We start from the raw sequence: 22,334 nt of genomic DNA on the forward strand, positions 1-22,334 counted from the left end.
TAATCCAAGGATGGTACTAAAGGTGAGATATTTGACCTAGGCTGTCTTTCCGTCGGTCCGTACGACCGCGAATATAACTTCTCCGTCATTATACCAGGTAGAATGACAAATGAGGTGTCAAATGAAAGCTTATAATCCAAGAATGGTACTAAAGGTGAGATATTTGACCTAGGCTGTCTTTCCGTCGGTCCGTACGACCGCGAATGTAACTCCTCCGTCATTATACCAGGTAGAATGACAAATGAGGTGTCAAATGAAAGCTTATAATCCAAGGATTGTACTAAAGTTGACATATTTGACTTAGGCGGTCTGTGCGTCGGCCCCTCCGACCGCGAATATAACTCCTCCATTATTATACCAGCTTGAATGATAAATGAGGTGTCAAATGAAAGCTTATGATCCAAGGATGGTACTAAAGGTGAGATATTTGACCTAGGCTGTCTTTCCGTCGGTCCGTACGACCGGGAATATAACTACACCGTCATTATACCAGGTAGAATGACAAATGAGGTGTCAAATGAAAGCTGATAATCCAACGATGGTACTAAAGGTGAGATATTTGACCTAGGCTGTCTTTCCGTCGGTTCGTACGACCGCGAATATAACTCCTCCATCATTATACCAGCTTGAATGATAAATGAGGTGTCAAATGAAAGCTTATGATCCAAGGATGGTACTAAAGGTGAGATATTTGACCTAGGCTGTCTTTCCGTCGGTCCGTACGACCGGGAATATAACTTCTTTGTCATTATACCAGGTAGAATGACAAATGAGGTGTCAAATGAAAGCTGATAATCCAAGGATGGTACTGAAGGTGAGATATTTGACCTAGGCGGTCTGTCCGTCGGTCCGTACGACCGGGAATATAACTGCTCCGTCATTATACCAGGTAGATGACAAATGAGGTGTCAAATGAAAGCTGATAATCTAAGGATGGTACTAAAGGTGAGATATTTGACCTTGGCGGTCTGTCCGTCGGTCTGTCCGACCGCGAATATAACTCCTCGATTATTATACCAGGTAGAATGACAAATGAGGTGTCAAATGAAAGCTTATAATCCAAGGATGGTACTAAAGGTGACATATTTGACTTAGGCGGTCTGTGCGTCGGCCCCTCCGACCGCGAATATAACTCCTCCATTATTATACCAGCTTGAATGATAAATGAGGTGTCAAATAAAAGATTATAATCCAAGGATGGTACTAAAGGTTAGATATTTGACCTAGGCTGTCTTTCCGTCGGTCCGTGCGACCGCGAATATAACTTCTCCGTCATTATACCAGGTAGAATGACAAATGAGGTGTCAAATGAAAGTTGATAATCCAAGGATGGTACTAAAGGTGAGACATTTGACCTAGGCTGTCTGTCCGTCGGTCCATACGACCGCGAATATAACTCCTCGATCATTATACCAGGTAGAATGACATTTGAGGTGTCAAATGAAAGCTTATAATCCAAGGATGGTACTAAAGGTGAGAAATTTGACATACGCTGTCTGTCCGTCCGACCGCGAATATAACTTCTCCGTCATTATACCAGGTAGAATGACAAATGAGGTGTCAAATGAAAGCTGATAATCCAAGGATGGTACTAAAGGTGAGATATTTGACCTTGGCGGTCTGTCCGTCGGTCTGTCCGACCGCGAATATAACTCCTCGATCATTATACCAGGTAGAATGACAAATGAGGTGTCAAATGAAAGCTTATAATCCAAGGATGGTACTAAAGGTGAGATATTTGACCTAGGCTGTCTTTCCGTCGGTCCGTACGACCGCGAATATAACTTCTATGTCATTATACCAGGTAGAATCACAAATGAGGTGTCAAATGAAAGCTGATAATCCAAGGATGGTACTAAAGGTGCGATATTTGACCTTGGCGGTCTGTCCGTCGGTCTGTCCGACAGTGAATATACCTCCTAGATCATTATACCAGGTAGAATGACATATGAAGTGTCAAATGAAAGCTTATAATCCAAGGATGGTACTAAAGGTGACATATTTGACTTAGGCGGTCTGTGCGTCGTCCCCTCCGACCGCGAATATAACTCCTCCATTATTATACCAGCTTGAATGATAAATGAGGTGTCAGATAAAAGATTATAATCCAACGATGGTACTAAAGGTGAGATATTTGACCCAGGCTGTCCTTCCGTCGGTCCGTACGACCGGGAATATAACTTCTCCGTCATTATACCAGGTAGAATGACAAATGAGGTGTCAAATGAAAGCTGATAATCCAAGGATGGTACTAAAGGTGAGATATTTGACCTTGGCGGTCTGTCCGTCGGTCTGTCCGACCGCGAATATAACTACTCGATCATTATACCAGGTAGAATGACAAATGAGGTGTCAAATGAAAGCTTATAATCCAAGGATGGTACTAAAAGTGAGATATTTGACCTAGGCTGTCTTTCCGTCGCGTCGGTTCGTACGACCGCGAATATAACTCCTCCATCATTATACCAGCTAGAAGGATAAATGAGGTGTCAAATGAAAGCTTATAATCCAAGGATGGTACTAAAGGTGAGATATTTGACCTAGGCAATCTTTCTGTCGGTTCGTACGACCGCCAATATAACTCCTCCGCCATTATACCGGGTAGAATTACAAATGAGGTGACAAATGTCAAAGTTTAGTAAAAATGACTCAAAATTAGTAAATTCGTATATCAATCCACGCAAAGTTACACGTAAAATTCAAATATCGTCTTCCAGTTCTGCTTTCGATTACTTTGGGTGAAAACCTAGGACTTACGAAGTCCAATTACTTGTTTTGTTTAAAAATAAGGCATACCATAGACATGCCTTATGCATCATAGAAGACAATGACACAGAAAAATCAAAACACAGCAGCATGTCAAAAAGGCCTTAGTTATGTATCTTCGGTCCTGTTAGTCCAATCGTGATGTATAGCACCTCAAATGATAGGATTTGACAAACAGAATACAATGACATAGAAAAATCAAATACAACAGCATGTCAAAAGGGCCTTAGTAGCGTATCTTCGGTCCTATTAGTCCCATCGTGACGTACGGCATCTTAAATAATAGGACTTGACCAATAGAATCAAATTTGACACAAACAAATCAAATACAGCAACAAGTCAAAAGGGCCTTTGTTATGTATCTTCGGTCCTATTGGTCCAATCGTGACATACAGCAACTCAAATGATAGGGTTTAACGAACAGAATACAATGACACAGAATAATCAAATACAGCAACATGCCAAAAGGGCCTTATTTCTTCTTCGCTCCTATTGGTCCAATCGTGGAGTACAGCACCTCAAATAACTGGATTTGTCAAATAGAATACAATGACATAGAAAAATCAAATACAGCAGCCTGTCAAAAGGGCCTTAGTCTTGTATCTACGGTCCTATTGGTCCAATCGTGATGTACAGCACCTCAAATAATAGTATTTGACAAATAATATAAAATGGCACAGAAAAATCAAATACAGCAACATGTTAAAAGGGCCTTAGTCATGCAGCTTCGCTACAATTGATCCAATCGTGACGTACAGCGCCTCAAACGATGGGATTTAACGGGCAGAATGCGACTGTAGACAAATCAAAATGGCGGCATGTAATAGCACCTTAAAATTGTAGAAATAAAATGGATTAACGCACAGAGGTGTATGACATATTATGTGACAGTGTTTAACAAATTGAATACGATTACATACATCCAGGTTTTGACAAGTGACTTCTCTACATGATAAACGCGAAAAGGCTCCCTTCGTTCACTGTTCGACATAGGCCTCCCGTTCACTGCATATATCCACTGCTTCCTGAAGCCGTGACATAAGAGGATAGAATTTAACGAATTAAACGACAAAGAAGACTAAACAAGGCAGCGTGCGGGAAAAACAGGACCATCCTTTGTATACTCCACAGGAAAGCATTATATATTCAACGTTAGAATTATGTTATAGTATAAGGGTATATATTTTTAAATGATAAATATATTTTTTTATTTAGTACATTCCGTACGTTTTTTAAACATGATCAGGAGAATTTGTTGCCTGAAGTCTATAAAAGAATTTCCTAACAATCCTTGTGTTATGGATTATTTTTGAGAATGTGTTTAAAAGGTAGCTTACATGCTTATTGTTCAATGGTCTTATCACTTTTAAGCGCTTGTCTTTTTGTAGGGCTATTAATTGTGATTTCAACCATTCTTGCGGGACAATGCCTTTTCAGTAAATGAAGTGAATATTGTTATACATTTAATTTTTTCCTCAATTAATTGGATGCCCCCTACTGGTGTTTGGTCTAAGCTTACAGCTTTTCCCCATTGAAGCTATTTTATAACTAATTATAATTAGGGGTACGGAATTTTCGCAAATAAAAAACATGAATTTCGCATTTACTTTTTTTATAATTACAAAATTTCGCATTTATTTTTAACTACGAGTAAAACAACAGAAAACATTAATTAAAAGCTAACATCGTTGTAATTTCGACATTCGACTCTTTAAGAGCTGTTCTTCGATCTGTCACTACAATATTATATGTGCTGAAGAATCGTTCTGCGTCTACGCTGTTCGTTGGACTCCAAATGCTCTGTAATGCTGCTTTAGCAAATGACGGAAAACTGCACTGTGTAGCAATTGTGTCTTGTGTCACACAGATATAGGTCATCTGTTGCAAATTCTTTGACTCGATCACTCAGAATTGTTTTAGGGCGTCCCATTTTAGGGGATACTTTAAGTAACTTTATGTTACTATGAAAACTTTTTTGATAGACCATGTTCTTAATAAAAATTGACGGAATGAGCACTGATTGTCCTGTTTGACTAATTTATATGTTTAGAAAATAAGAATTAGCCGACTTTTATTCCTACTTAGATTTTTACCAATACAAAAGACCGAAATGCAGATAACAACAGTCGGATTATTTATATTTCTCAAAGAATCACCATTGAAAAATATCAATTCATTATCTTATCTTTATCTATTTAATGATGAATAATGAAAGTTCCTTCTGTTTCAACGCGTGTTAGAAAAATAAACAACCTTTCAAAAATTATGTACAATAGAAAACTTTCCGTAAAATCTTTCCATGCCTTATTTACTACGTAACTACCTACTTATTTACGGGCGAGTTGGGCACCTGCAGGTATTTCGCGGAAATAAACAAAAACTCCATATTTTATATTTATCGCATTTATGTTCAAAATTTCGCCGAAATTCGCATCTATTTCGTAAAAACGAAAATTCCGTACCCCTAATTATAATAAAACAGTTGGTCCAGAATCATTATCTCGTTGACTTTTTCTTGTTTATCGTTGATAATTCTGCCGTTTGAACCTTTTGATAATCCATATATTTTCTCTATCTGCTCTTAAAGTGTGTTTATTATATTATTTTCTTTCTCATTTAATTTACACCGATCCAGACTAGTATAGCTCCATATAACAGTTCTAGTTCTGCAGTAACGAATCAATACTTTTATTTAGCACATTCATTTTTGTTTTGTCTTCGGGTCTATTAAATAATTTTCTTGCACTGTTTCTCGCAATTTTTAATTATCCATTTATTACTCTACTTGTCTTATTTTTTGAATATACGACTTAAATAAAGACTTTAATGTTTTGCCAGTCGTTATTGTTTAGTAGACCGGAATATTGAGATATTAATTCTTTACATTACATATTTGTCCTTTGGTGATTTTCTATTATTAATATGAAGCTGGAAGTGTTAGGTTACACTGGTTTTTGATATTTGGTCCAGAGTTCCCTCTCAATTCTTTTGTCGGATTTATGCCGTGTCGCGGATGTCGATGCCGTGCGCATAATACGATTCTGAAAGCTCTAAAAAATAGTTATTTTTTTCTTCAATTATCTCAGCTGATTTTTTTATTTACGAGTCATTTCTTCAGATTTGGGAACACTTAATAATCGGAGGGGGGCAAGTCAGGAGAGTAAGCCGCATGAGAAAGTAATTCGAACACCAACTCGAATTTTTGCTACTGTCACAACGCTCTTGTGAGTCTTAGGTCTTGAGAACACTTTAAAGAACACTTTTTTCTTCTGCTTATAGAGTCGTTTTTCATTCATCAAATACCGGAACTCACCACATAAATTTTGAAGACCCTGACATCAAAACTGTATTAAATTATATGTGATCTAAGTAAGTTATAGAAAAAGTCAGAATAGATAGAGTAGAACACTTTTAAAAAAATTGTAACAAGCAATTGGACATCGTAAGTTCTAATTTTTCACCCAAAGTGACCGGAAGTTGAACCGGCAGTCGATATTTGAACTCTTTCATGTAACTTTTTGTCAGTTGATATGACGGATGAATTTTGTTCACCGACAGACATGGACGAATAGACAGGCATGAAACCGGAAGTATGTATTTGTTCTGGTCTTTCTTAGTCGCGTTGAATAATAGTTTGTATTATTTCGACGAATTTAAAACAGTACTTTCGGTTGCAACTCTGGAACAGGCAGTCCGAGGTCAAACTTCTCACATGTAATATCATATTTTGGTTAAAGGCTTTCATTTGACACCTTATTTGTCATTCTTTCTGTCCTACTAACAGAGGAGTTGTGTTTATTGACGGACAGACATGGATAATTCTAGGTTTTCACATTTAATGATAAAAACAATAATTATATAATTCAGTTAACCTGACTATGTCATTGTGATAATGACTTCTTATCTAAAAGTGACAACGGCAATTATTCCATTCACTCACGGTAAAATATCGCAAAACCTCCAGATTTTAAAGAACCGCTTGGATTGATATGAAATTTGGCACACACGTAGCTAAAAGGCCAAAGAAAAAAGTGAGATTATGCCGATATGTTCTCTTGTCCTGGATGTGATTTTCACCCCTTCTTGGGGGTGAAAAAATATACGTTCAAAATAAGTCCGGGAGTGGATAAACTGACTAATTCTAATTCTAAGCAAATTTTGTTCTATAAAAGTTTTAAACGGCTGAAAATGTTATAAGAATTTTTTGCTCTACATTGTGCTTTCTATCTATACCTTTAAGGAACGCACTATTTTCGGGGACACCCTGTATATGATCTGTAAGTTGCATTGGTTAAAAATGCTTATTTTTGAAAAGGGTTTTGTTGAAAGGGCTCGAACGAATCACTAGTCACGAGTATGTATATGCAAATTTTAAACAGCCGTATCTTAACCAATTTTTGTCTTCCAGAAAATCAAAAAATCCCAAATATTTAAAAAAGCAAAACCTACATTTTTTACTCTTTAATATATTTGGTATCACTAATAATTTTTAAGTTATTTTGAAAAAAGTCTTTTTTTCAAAATTAAAGATTTAAAATTTACTTTAAAACCAAATTTTTTCATAAATAAGCACTTTGAACTGATGAAACTTACAAACACAAACAATACATAAAGTTACTTGTGAAGTGGTAACGATTAATTCCATTTGGGCTGTTAATTAGAGGGAGATTTTTACGATATTTTTAACCAAAAAATAAGGAACAACTCTATTTTGAGCGTAACTTGCTTACTCTTGCTGCTAGAAACTTAAAAAAAAATAAAAATAAACGTTTTCTTAAACACTTTAAAAAAGTTGTAATAAGTTTTCCCAGAAAAGTGTTTCATTTTTTTTATTTCACGTTAAAATATTCGATTTGGAATTTGACATATAAGAGCTTATTTTTCACTATAGTCTGTTTTTAAACCAAGAGGAGTAATTCAAATTTCCCGCGCCGTAAACCTTGTTTGTAATTTGTACAACCTCAGGCAATTTTACTCATATCAAATTTTGACAATAATTACATTTATAAAATTTTAACAATATTGGCATTTCATAGGTTAGTTTATTTATTTTATCAGCGATTTTTGCATTTTCTGCGTTATTCCTTTTATTTTTAGATTTTTAGTCAATATTACCGTCAAAGGCCGATATGATCAACCAAAAAAGAAGATGTATCTGAAGATATTTCTAGTGACTTTCTTGGGTGTGAATCTGTCTTTTTACCCTAATAGCACAAGGACGTCCTTCACGGACTTTAAGGACGTCCCTTGGACGTCCGTTTTTGTCCGAGGAACGTCCTTTATACGTCCTATTGTGGTCCAAATGTCGCGCTACCGAACGTCCATTGGACGTCCATCTAAGGTCCGAGGGGACGTAAATTGGACCTTAATCGGACGTAAATTGGACCTTAATCGGACGTCCTAGGGGACGTAAATTGGACCTTAACAAGACGTCCTAGTTTGGTCCAAAGCCACATTGCCAAATGTCCAATGGACGTCCACCTAACGTCCGAAGGGACCTAAATTGGACCTTAATCGGACGTAAATTGGACGTTAATCGAACGTAAATTGGACCTTAATCGGACGTAAATTGGACCTTAACAGGACGTCCTAGTTTGGTCCAAATGCCTCGTTGCCAAACGTCCAATGGACGTCCATCTAACGTCCAATGGACGTCCACCTAAAGTCCGAGGGGACGTTCGGTGGACGTCAGTTGGACCTTCATAGGACGTCCCAGTTTGGTCCAATGTCGTGCTGCCGAACGTCCATCTAACGTCCTGAGAGGACGTTCGGTGGACGTCTAGCGACGATATTTAGACCTGTGGAGAATGTATTGTGGGAAATAAAAAATACATTTTTTAAGGAATTTATATTACATCTTATATAATTACAATTATTGGTTATTACATTATTTACATTAAATTACAATTACACTTCTCCAAGAAATTAACGCACCACCTTAAAAATGATGCATTTTTGATGTCTCGAATTTCCTAAACCTGTTGTCCAATCTCAGTGATTTTTTTTATAATATTATAGCCTAGGCTACAGGTTACCTCCTTAAGCTTGTCATGAACGGGGAGCTATACTGTAATATATTATGTATATTATATCATATCACTCCCTATAGTAATGAGTGAGCCTGGAGACACGGAACTAATGGTTCCGTGTGTGCAGGCTCACTCATTACTATAGAGAGCGATGTGATATAATATATATTACAGTATATAGCTCCCCGTGCATGACAAGCTTAAGGAGGTAACCTATAGCCTAGGCTATAATATTATAAAAAAAATCACTTAGATGGGACAACTGGTTTAGGAAATTCGAGACATCAAAAATGCTCAATTTTTAAGGTGGTGCGTAATGGGCTGTATATTATACATATATTTCAAATCGACACCTTGCTCATTTGGAGATAATGGACAATTTCTTAAAAAGAAGATATTCTATCTATGTATACTTATTATATAGTGTAATATTATATTATAATTCAACTTTTGTCTAATTTTTTTTCATCCGCCTTCGCTTTCTGTCTTTAGATAATTCAATATTATAAATAGATTATAAAATACTGCGATAAATACTTTTTGCTTACTAGGTACAATAACCAACCCAATCTGTTTGACAAAGAACCGTTATGGGTAGAGGTAATAAGTTAAGACGAACAAAAGGCGACTGCGGTAACGAAACTTTCCTTTAATAATTGTAATTCAAAATTCAAGGAAATCTATACTTTATAGAAAATCAAAAAGATTGGCTAGAATACAAATATGTACTTATACAGTGTGTTTGGTAAAGAATAGGCCATAGATTAACCTTAGATTTCGGAGGGTAAAATAGGTCGATTTAAGTTAACTTTCGTTAGTACTAAAGTTGATAATAACCGAAATACAAGGTGTCAAATTTAAATTTTTATTTTATTTATTCTTGAATATTTCCTAACAGGCATGGGATAATATCACGAAATTTGGTAAGCGGGGTTTTTTTGGGACAAGAAATCTAAATTCAACACCAAAAATGATGTATTGCCCAGGAAATAATCAAGAATAAAATAAAAGTTTAAATTTGACACCCTGTTATTATCATCTTTCGTACTAAAGTAAGTTAGCTTAAATCGACCTATTTTAAGCTCAGTAATCCAAGGTTAAGCTATGGCCCATTTTTTACCAAACACCCATAAGATTGAAAAATGTATGAAAAATATACCAGAAAGAATAAGAAATATATATCAAAGAGCATGAAAAAATATGTAAATGTAATAAAAAACGTAAATAATACCAATGTTTGGATACCAGTTGTCCTGGCTGGTGGTTTTGTCCATCATTCTCGGTGAGTTTGTCCTCTAGGCCATCAGGGATCGATAGGCTATATCCAGACGGTGGTAGCAGCAGAGTCTGAATGCTTCCTCTTTGGCGTTCACTTACCAAGAAGTGACTGGCTGCAACGTGGAGCTCCAGTAGCTCTCTGGGGTTGATGGCTCCGAAAACTCCTCATCTGATCGAGGAATCAGGAACATAGACTGTTTCGGCACTTCAGAAAAACTCCAGGAGCAGGAATCCTCAGGATGGTAGATTAAAATGTTGTGCGCCTATGTCAAAGGGGCACATAATAATCCATTGGATGGGCTTATGCTTTGATGCTCTAAATGGCCCGATGAGGCGGTCGCACTCTGTGTTATGTGTTGTGAAACAGCGTCTTCATAGTTTTACGTAATATATAGTATATGTATAAGTATATTATACTTTAATTCGTATATAATATAATTTCTTACATTATGAAAATCAGTGGTTAATGAATAAAACTTTACGCGGGAGCCCTAACGACGACAACGACTGAGAGATCAACTCTCTAACTTCGAACTGATATCGGTGGGTGAATCGAAAATCTATCGCCTATCGTTATAGTTTTGTGAACAGAGGAACCAAGTAGTGGAGGTGATTTTTAGACGTCCACAAAAAGTCCGTATTTCGTCCAGTACGGACATCCAAAGGACGTTCGTATTTATTCCACCATCGGAAGTCCGAAGGACGTATATATTTAGTCCACCGTATTCATATTTATTTCACCCGAAGTACGTCCAACGTCGGACGTCCATAGGACATCCATTTATAGTCCATAGACATTAGGACTAAGACTGGACCTATTTTGGGCACGGCCACGTATATTCAACTTCAAAAAGATGCTCTTAAGATTCATTTTTAGTACAGATACATTGATAAAAATTATATTTTTGCTTACTAGAATTAATTAGCAAACTTATGTCATCTTGGTAACTAGAATAATAAAACATTGTAACAAATAATGTACAAATAAGATTTTCACACTTTACAAAAAAAAAACAAAAACATGTTTAGAATATTAAACTGTGCAATTTTGAATTAAATATAATTATCTTTTCGATGTAAACTATTTTATTAACATAATTAAGTTAATATTTTATTGAATTATTTTGCTATTTTATCCCGTAATTCGTATATGTCAAATATGGACGATCAGCAAATGTCCGTATTTCGTCCAGTACGGACGTCCAAAGGACGTTCATATTTATTCCACCCGAAGGACGTCCAATATCGGACGTCCGAAGGACGTACATATTTAGTCCACCGAAGGACGTCCAACGTCGGACGTCCGAAGGACGTACATATTTAGTCCACCGAAGGACGTCCAACGCCGGACGTCCAAAGGACGTCCATTTATAGTCCATGGACGTTAGGACCAAAAATGGACCTATTTTGGACGTCCAGAGGACGTCGTGTGCTATTAGGGTTAGTTTACCTACTCCTCTTGGTTTTAAAACAAAGCTTAGCAATAACTCTGCTTCTACTGGGTCTACAGACCTGACATATATACCATTTTTTCACTTTTCTATAAGCTATATTTGCTATTTGCTAATTTTTTTGTCAATAAAGTAGGTACCTACTTTTTGAGTTATTTGCGAAAAACCGTCTAAAAACGTGTTTTTTTTTGTTGAAAAATGAACATATTCACTCGCAAATATCTCTAAAAGTATTGACTTAGTGTAAAACTCTATAAAATAGAAGTTGCTTAGAATTAGTCAGTTTATTCAATTCCGGACTTATTTGAACGTATTTGTTTTCATCCCCGATAACGGACGAAACTCACCTCCAGATCAAAAGCACATATCGGCACAATATCACTTTTTTTCTTTAACATATTAGCTATGCGTGTCCCAAATTTTATGTCAAACCAAGCGTTTCTTCAAAATTCTGAACAAAAACCGTAAGTAAATTAAATGAAAATGTAAAAGGTACATTCCATGTCAAATCACTCAGGCAAAAAAATTTGGATCTCCGATTTGTCTGAAAATTGGTATATAGCTTCTGCGGGACGTAAAAAGAAGATATTTAAGGTCAAAAAATCTTCTTCTTCTTTTTTTCTCAAAATGTTATTTTATGCGATTTTACAGTGATTTGGTGTTTATTTAAACAAATTTGCATTTTCTGTCGTAAAGTATCAATGAAAAACATAATATTTTAATAGAAATGACTCAAAAATGTCATTATATGGCATTATAACAAGTTATTTTGAATCAAAACAAGATTTTGATCAAATTTTATAGTGTAAAAAACGTTAAAATACCGTTTTTTACATTTTCCTCCATTCCCAAAATACATCATCATCGATTTGGCTAAAAATTTGCCCGCAGATAGCTAAAAGATAGGACTTTAAGTGGTTAGAAGGATTTGAATTATATTACAATACCAAAAAAGTTACATGCAGTAATATCATACTCAAAAGTATATATTAGTCCAGTCGGGATAGCATTTGACCTTGAATGCCAAGCTGCACAAAAATTTATTTTTCTGATCTTTAGGGGAGTCAATAGTAGCCTAAATTTAAAATCGCGAATGAATTCCTCCGTTACGTTAGCGGCCATCTTGATTTTAAAGGAGAACCTGTTTTGCTCAATATCTCCGCCATTTTTAACTTTTCGACAAAAATGGAAGGAACTGAAATTGTTCCAAATAAATCGTATTTACAATTATTACAATTTCTTTTTAACAATTTTTGTCGTGAGGTCGATATTTTCGAGTTAATTTTACTTACAGTAGACGCCTATATTTTTGACTATAATATTGCATGTAACTTTTTGGGTATTGTAATATAATTCAAATCCTTATGACCACTTAAAGTCCTATGTTTTGTCTATCTGTGGGCAAATTTTCAGCCAAATCGATTATGATGCATTTGGGAATGGAGAAAAATGTAAAAAAAAACGGTATTTTAACGTTTTCTACACTATAAAATTTGATCAAAAGCTTGTTTTGAATCAAAGTAACTTGTTATAATGCCATATAATGACATTTTTGAGTCCCTTCTATTAAAATATTATGTTTTCCATTGATACTTTACGAGAGAAAATGGAAATTTGTATAAATAAACACCAAATCACTGTAAAATCGAATAAACTAACATTTTGAGAAAAAAAGAAGAAGAAGATTTTTTGACCTTAAATATCTTATTTTTACGTCCCGCAGAAGCTATATACCAATTTTCAGACAAATCGGAGGTCCAAATTTTTTTTGCTCCAAAATTGAGTAATTTGAAATGGAATGACACAAAATTAATTTTTCAAACAAATATTTTAAGTCGTTATGAGAAAATTATAATTTAGCAGATGAAATAAAATAAACACAATTCAACTCGTAAAATATTTGGACCCTTACCAGCCGAACTAGCCGAACAGGTAAAGAACCCACCTTTTATATTATATCTTTTCTACCTGGCCTCAAACGCTCGATATTTTTAACTCGTGGCAACCTCGATTGACGGCAATTAGACCGCAAATACACATTTTTATGTGGTGGAAGTCAAAATGGCTGTGAAGTGTAAAAATTTTTGTATATAATTTAAATTTTTAAAATCAAAATTTTAGAAAACTGAGAACGATACAGGGCATTAAAAAATGCGCTCAACAAACATACACGAATTAAAATTCGAAAATGATAGTATTTCTTAGTGATGCCAAATGACTGCAACATGAAAAGATGACATAATGATAGCGGGATGTATATATATATATATATATATATATATATATATTTAAAAACATAAGATGTAGATCTTTGAAACACACTCAGTGAACCAAAGATCCAAGGTTATTGGTTTAACGACCACTCGTACGAAATCAAATAGATGAAATAGAGAATGTGGAAAAATCCCCTTACGAATTGTTTTTTGATTAGAATGTGTCTAAAGATATTCAACCTCTTGTCTTTACCGACGAGCCCAGAGAGGTTGAAGAGGGCGAAACACATTTCTAAGAACTGGTGTTTGGATCTTTGATTCTATTCGAAAAATTTTTCCCAGCCCGAAATGGTGGATGTGTGAATTGTTCGTAAGGGGATTTTTCCACATTCTCTATTTCATCTATTTGATTTTATATATATATATATATATATATATATATATATATATATATATATATATATATATATATATATATATTTGTACAAATATTATCGACCGTACTGTGTTAAATAGTAATGTTTGAATAAACGGCAATTCGGTCAGTTGAAAGAAAACTCTATTTGTTTTAAGTCTCAATATTTCGTCACTATTTGGTCACTTCTTCAGGAGAAAAAACTATAAGAGTAAAAATTTAAATTTCTTTAACATTATTTTGAAAATAGATTTTTAGAAAAATTTTTCTAAATCAATTTTCAAAATAATGTTAAAGAAATTTAAATTTTTACTCTTATAGTTTTTCTCCTGAAGAAGTCACCAAATAGTGACGAAATATTGAGACTTAAAACAAATAGAGTTTTCTTTCAACTGACCGAATTGCCGTTATTCAAACATTACTATATATATATAAACCTACACATAATATACCTATACATTATGTACAAAATTTATTTCGCTGAAGCGATACCGGTCGCAATGATGGTCGCGAAATCAATCTTTTTTCCCCATCCTAAAATAGGTTTTACATTTATTTTAAATTTAAATACCTCTACACAATTTATATATACATGCACATAATATATAACATAAGCGACGACGGTCGCAATGACGGTCGCGAATTCAATGCTTTTTGCCCTATCCAAAAATCGCACAACGTCCCTAAAGAAGTTTTCACTTCAAAAATATATATACGTACAAAATTTATTTCGCCAAAGTGATGGTGATGACGATCGCGATGACGGTCGCCAAATCAATCCTTTTTCCCCATCCAAAAATAGTATTTACATTTATTTTAAATTTAACTACTTCTACGCAATTTATATACACATACATTATAATATACGTATACGTACAATATTTATTTCGCCGAAGCGATGACGGTCGCCAAATCAATCCTTTTTTCCCCATCCAAAAATAGGTTTTACATTTATTTTAAATTTAAATACTTCTACACAATTTATACACACATACATTATAATATATGTATAAATATGTATATGTATGTATACATACGTACAATATTTATTTCGTCGAAGCGATGACGGTCGCTGACGGTGGCCAAATCAATCATTTTTCCCCATCCACATATAAATTTTACATTTATTTTAAACTTAAATACTTCTACACAATTTATATATGTATATATACATACATATTTATAATATACGTACAATATTTATTTCGACGAAGCGATGACGGTCGCGATGACGGTCGCAATGACGGTCGCGAATTCAATGCTTTTACTCCATCCAAAAAGTGCGATGACGGTCGCGAATTCAATGCTTTTACCCCATCCAAAAGTGCACAACGTCCCTACAGAAGTTTTCACTTCAAAAATTAGTGGAGTCCGTTAATCTGTTCAAGAGAAAATCAATTATGAAAATGAGCATAATTTTATATATCCCTAACTTTTGACGAGCAGTTTATTTAGCTTAGATAGTTTCTTGAAATTGATTAATTTACCATGTCCATTTGCTAGAGCTTTCCCCCCTGTTAACAGGTTGGTGTGTCTGTAATAATTTCTTGTCTTTGTTGTTTCAAAATTCAATAAATGGTTACTTTTTGAACTCAGGTCATGATTGAACACTTAGAAACTACACTTTAAAACTAAAAGTAAAGATGATTCAAATTTGATTACAGTACAGAGCCTCCAGAGAAGAAATAATAAAAGATATGAAAAGTCACAAAAGCCCTGGTGAGATTGGCATTGTGGCAGAGAAATTAAAATACGGAGGAGAGGTCTTAGGAAACCAAATTAGTAAGCTATTAGCAGAAATGTGGGACGCTCAAGAAATGCCCCAAGATTGGAACAAATCCATTATAATGCCCATACACAAAAAGGGAGATAAAACTGAATGCGAAAACTATAGAGGAAAGTTCTTGTTAGAGGTGCTTGCCACATTCATCAAAAAACGACTAGAAAGCTACGTGGAGAAGAGTCTGAGTCTAAGAGAATACCAGGGAGGATTTCGTAAGGGGAGATCAATAACGGATCAATTTATGCTGAAACAAATCCTGATCAACTACTATGAATATAAAATTCCAGTACAAATATTGTTTATTGATTATAAGGCTGTTTACAATAGAATAGGTAGAAGTAAAGTAATAGAAACGATAAAAGAATTCCAAGTACCAAAAAAAATAATAATATTAGTAAAAATGACACTCAGAAAAAACAATTATTGCTGTAAAATGCAATGGTATAGTTTCTAAAGAATTTAAAGAGAAAAGGGGTATTCGTCAAGAAGACCGATTGTCCACTTTGCTATTTAATGGACAGCCTAAGTCTAACGTCACATATGTCACAAAATTTGGAGGAGCCTATATTGACTCCAAACAATTTTGTTTGTAACGTTAAATGGCCATAAGTAATTTTTCATTTATGTGCTTTGTGTGGAAAAATAAGACTTCATTTAGGTATTTCGTTAAAGAAACGTGTTAATTAAGAGATTTATATTCGTTTTTGCTCAGGTGGTTTTTATTCCTTAGTGGTTTAAAATAAACATAACCTCATAACTGTTTACGTTCTAGTCACTGCATTAAATAACTCACCTGGGCAAAAACGAATAAAACTCTCTTAATTGACACGTTTCTTTAACTAAATACCTAAATGAAAAGTCTTATTTTGTCACACAAACCACGTAAATTAAAAATTCCTTATAGTCCAGGGCGCATCTGTTTTGAGATGGACGTTGAGAAGTGACTTATATTTTCTTGCAGAAATTGCTTGAAATAAACTCATATAAAAATAATTGAGTTATCCTCCCACTCGAAATTTCCGGAACATTGTTTAAATAATCAAAATGCCAAAAAATGAAGGAAAAATTCGATTTTTTCTTCGTTTTTTAATTATAATTTTAAAAGTATTCACTTCCGAGAAAAGTTGCACTAACATAAAAGTTGCCTAATCAAATTTTCTACAACAAAAAATTGGCTAAAAATTGTAAAAGTTGTCAGCCTTGTTGCAAAATAGCAATAATTGCGAATAAAACCATAAAAAACAAGTATTCGCATTTTACGTTTTTCAACCATTTACTACACTTAGGACCTTCACATTTTATCCAGAAAAACTTTAGGATATAATTAAACAATACTCTCAATTTCATTAAGATTGGTTTAATAGATTTTACAAAATAAATTTTGCAATCCAGCTTTCGCAAAAAAATTCATTTTTTTAAAATGTTGCAGGACTAAAAATAAAGCAGATAGCAAGTTGAAAATTTTTTTACATATAGAAGAATACTGTACCTTTTATTTCCAATTTGCAAAATTAAAATCGATTATTTATCACGGCGTCGGGAATTTTTTTAAATAAACATTAATTTTTGGTGCTACACGCAGGACAGCGGTGTTCACAGAGTTGATTTCCACCAAAATTTCTTCCAATATTTATCTAATATATTATTTTCTTATTCTACATTTTGTTGTATTTTAATATTTTAATTCCACAAAAATCAAACTAATTTGATTATTGTTTGTGAAATATTGTTTAAACAATTGCATATGTTTAAAAATATATGCATATATATATATATATATATATATATATATATATATATATATATACATCCCGCTATCATTATGTCATCTTTTCATGTTGCAGTCATTTTGCATCACTAAGAAATACTATCATTTTCGAATTTTAATTTGTGTATGTTTGTTGAGCGCATTTTTTAATGCCCTGCATCGTTCTCAGTTTTCTAAAATTTTGATTTTAAAAATTTAAATTATATACAAAAATTTTTACACTTCACAGCCATTTTGACTTCCACCACATAAAAATGTGTATTTGCGGTGTATTTGCCGTCAATCGATGTTGCCACGAGTTAAAAATATCGAGCGTTTGAGGCCAGGTAGAAAAGGTATATTATAAACTATTTATAAAAGGTGGGTTCTTTACCTGTTCGGCTGGTAAGGGTCCAAATATTTTACGAGTTGAATTGTGTTTATTTTATTTCATCTGTTAAATTATAATTTTCTCATAACGACTTAAAATATTTGTTTGAAAAATTAATTTTGTGTCATTCCATTTCAAATCACTCAATTTTGGAGCAAAAAAAAATTTGGACCTCCGATTTGTCTGAAAATTAGTATATAGCTTCTGCGGGACGTAAAAATAAGATATTTAAGGTCAAAAATCTTCTTCTTCTTTTTTTTCTCAAAATGTTATTTTATTCGATTTTACAGTGATTTGGTGTTTATTTATACAAATTTCCATTTTCTCTCGTGAAGTATCAATGGAAAACATAATATTTTAATAGAAGGGACTCAAAAATGTCATTATATGGCATTATAACAAGTTACTTTGATTCAAAACAAGCTTTTGATCAAATTTTATAGTGTAGAAAACGTTAAAATACCGTTTTTTTACATTTTTCTCCATTCCCAAAATGCATCATAATCGATTTGGCTGAAAATTTGCCCACAGATAGACAAAACATAGGACTTTAAGTGGTCATAAGGATTTGAATTATATTACAATACCCAAAAAGTTACATGCAATATTATAGTCAAAAATATAGGCGTCTACTGTAAGTAAAATTAACTCGAAAATATCGACCTCACGACAAAAATTTTTAAAAAGAAATTGTAATAATTGTAAATACGATTTATTTGGAACAATTTCAGTTCCTTCCATTTTTGTCGAAAAGTTAAAAATGGCGGAGATATTGAGCAAAACAGGTTCTCCTTTAAAATCAAGATGGCCGCTAACGTAACGGAGGAATTCATTCGCGATTTTAAATTTAGGCTACTATTGACTCCCTTAAAGATCAGAAAAATAAATTTCTGTGCAGCTTGGCATTCAAGGTCAAATGCTATCCCGACTGGACTAATATATACTTTTGAGTATGATATTACTGCATGTAACTTTTTTGGTATTGTAGTATAATTCAAATCCTTCTAACCACTTAAAGTCCTATCTTTTAGCTATCTGCGGGCAAATTTTTAGCCCAATCGATGATGATGTATTTTGGGAATGGAGGAAAATGTAAAAAACGGTATTTTAGCGTTTTTTACACTATAAAATTTGATTAAAATCTTGTTTTGATTCAAAATAACTTGTTACAATGCCATATAATGACATTTTTGAGTCATTTCTATTAAAATATTATGTTTTTCATTGATACTTTACGACAGAAAATGCAAATTTGTTTAAATAAACACCAAATCACTGTAAAATCGCATAAAATAACATTTTGAGAAAAAAAGAAGAAGAAGATTTTTTGACCTTAAATATCTTCTTTTTACGTCCCGCAGAAGCTATATACCAATTTTCAGACAAATCGGAGATCCAAATTTTTTTGCCTGAGTGATTTGACATGGAATGTACCTTTTACATTTTCATTTAATTTACTTACGGTTTTTGTTCAGAATTTTGAAGAAACGCTTGGTTTGACATAAAATTTGGGACACGCATAGCTAATATGTTAAAGAAAAAAAGTGATATTGTGCCGATATGTGCTTTTGATCTGGAGGTGAGTTTCGTCCGTTATCGGGGATGAAAACAAATACGTTCAAATAAGTCCGGAATTGGATAAACTGACTAATTCTAAGCAACTTCTATTTTATAGAGTTTTTCACTAAGTCAATACTTTTAGAGATATTTGCGAGTGAATATGTTCATTTTTCAACAAAAAAAAAACACATTTTTAGACGGTTTTTCGCAAATAACTCAAAAAGTAGGTACCTACTTTATTGAAAAAAAAATAGCAAATAGCAAATATAGCTTATAGAAAAGTGAAAAAATGGTATATGTGTCAGGTCTGTAGACCCAGTAGAAGCAGAGTTATTGCTAAGCTTTGTTTTAAAACCAAGAGGAGTAGGTAAACTAACCCTAATAGCACACGACGTCCTCTGGACGTCCAAAATAGGTCCCTTTTTGGTCCTAACGTCCATGGACTATAAATGGACGTTCTTTGGACGTCCGGCGTTGGACGTCCTTCGGTGGACTAAATATGTACTTTCTTCGGACGTCCGACGTTGGACGTCCTTCGGTGGACTAAATATGTACGTCCTTCGGACGTCCGATGTTGGACGTCCTTCGGGTGGAATAAATATGAACGTCCTTTGGACGTTCGTACTGGACGAAATACGGACGTTTGCTGATCGTCCATATTCGACATATTATACGAATTACGGGATAAAATAGCAAAATAATTCAATAAAATATTAACTTAATTATGTTAATAAAATAGTTTACATCGAAAAGATAATTATATTTAATTCAAAATTGCGCAGTTTAATATTCTAAACATGTTTTTGTTTTTTTTTTGTAAAGTGTGAAAATCTTATTTGTAAATTATTTGTTACAATGTTTTATTATTCTAGTTACCAAGATGACATAAGTTTGCTAATTAATTCTAGTAAGCAAAAATATAATTTTTATCAATGTATCTGTACTAAAAATGAATCTTAAGAGCATCTTTTTGAAGTTGAATATACGTGGCCGTCCCCAAAATAGGTCCAGTCTTAGTCCTAATGTCTATGGACTATAAATGGATGTCCTTTGGACGTCCGACGTTAGACGTACTTCGGGTGGAATAAATATGAATACGGTGGACTAAATATATACGTCCTTCGGACTTCCGATGGTGGACGTCCGATGGTGGAATAAATACGAACGTCCTTTGGACGTCCGTACTGGACGAAATACGGACTTTTTGTGGACGTCTGAAAATCACCCCCACTAACGATAGGCGATAGATTTTCGATTCACCCACCGATATCAGTTCGAAGTTGGAGAGTTGATCTCTCAGTCGTTGTCGTCTTTAGGGCTCCCGCGTAGAGTTTTATTCATTAACCACTGATTTTCATAATGTAAGAAATTATATTATATATGAATTAAAGTATAATATACTTATACATATACTATATATTACGTAAAACTATGAAGACGCTGTTTCACAACATAACACAGAGTCCGACCGCCTCATCGGGCCATTTAGAGCATCAATGCATAAGCCCATCCAATGGATTATTATGTGCCCCTTTGACATAGGCGCACACCATTTTATCTACCACCCTGAGGATTCCTGCTCCTGGAGTTTTTCTGAAGTGCCGAAACAGTCTATGTTCCTGATTCCTCGATCAGATGAGGAGTTTTCGGAGCCATCAACCCCAGACAGCTACTGGAGCTCCACGTTGCAGCCAGTCACTTCTTGGTAAGTGAACGCCAAAGAGGAAGCATTCAGACTCTGCTGCTACCACCGTCTGGACATAGCCTATCGATCCCTGATGGCCTAGAGGACAAACTCACCGAGAATGATGGAAAAAACCACCAGCCAGGACAACTGGTATCCAAACATTGGTATTATTTACGTTTTTTATTACATTTGCATATTTTTTCATGCTCTTTGATATATATTTCTTATTCTTTCTGGTATATTTTTCATACATTTTTCAATCTTATGGGTGTTTGGTAAAAAATAGGCCATAGCTTAACCTTGGATTACTGAGCTTAAAATAGGTCGATTTAAGCTAACTTACTTTAGTACGAAAGATGATAATAACCGAAATACAGGGTGTCAAATTTAAACTTTTATTTTATTCTTGATTATTTCCTGGGCAATACATCAATTTTGGTGTTGAATTTAGATTTCTTGTCCCAAAAAAACCCCGCTTACCAAATTTCGTGATATTATCCCATGTTTGTTAGGAAATATTCAAGAATAAATAAAATAAAAGTTTAAATTTGACACCTTGTATTTCGGTTATTATCAACTTTAGTACTAACGTAAGTTAACTTAAATCGACCTATTTTACCCTCCGAAATCTAAGGTTAATCTATGGCCTATTCTTTACCAAACACTCTGTATAAGTACATATTTGTATTCTAGCCAATCTTTTTGATTTTCTATAAAGTATAGACTTCCTTGAATTTTGAATTACAATTGTTAAAGGAAAGTTTCGCTACCGCGGTCGCCTTTTGTTCGTCTTAACTTATTACCTCTACCCATAAAGTTCTTTTGTCAAACAGATTGGGTTGGTTATTGTACCTAGTAAGCAAAAAGTATTTATCTCAGTATTTTATAATCTATTTATAATATTGAATTATCTAAAGACAGAAAGCGAAGGCGGATGAAAAAAAATTAGACAAAAGTTGAATGATTATTATAATATTATAATATAATATTACACTATACAGTGAGCACGTAAAG

Source organism: Diabrotica virgifera, chromosome 5, assembly GCF_917563875.1.
Source record: "Diabrotica virgifera virgifera chromosome 5, PGI_DIABVI_V3a".
Taxonomy (NCBI): domain Eukaryota; kingdom Metazoa; phylum Arthropoda; class Insecta; order Coleoptera; family Chrysomelidae; genus Diabrotica; species Diabrotica virgifera.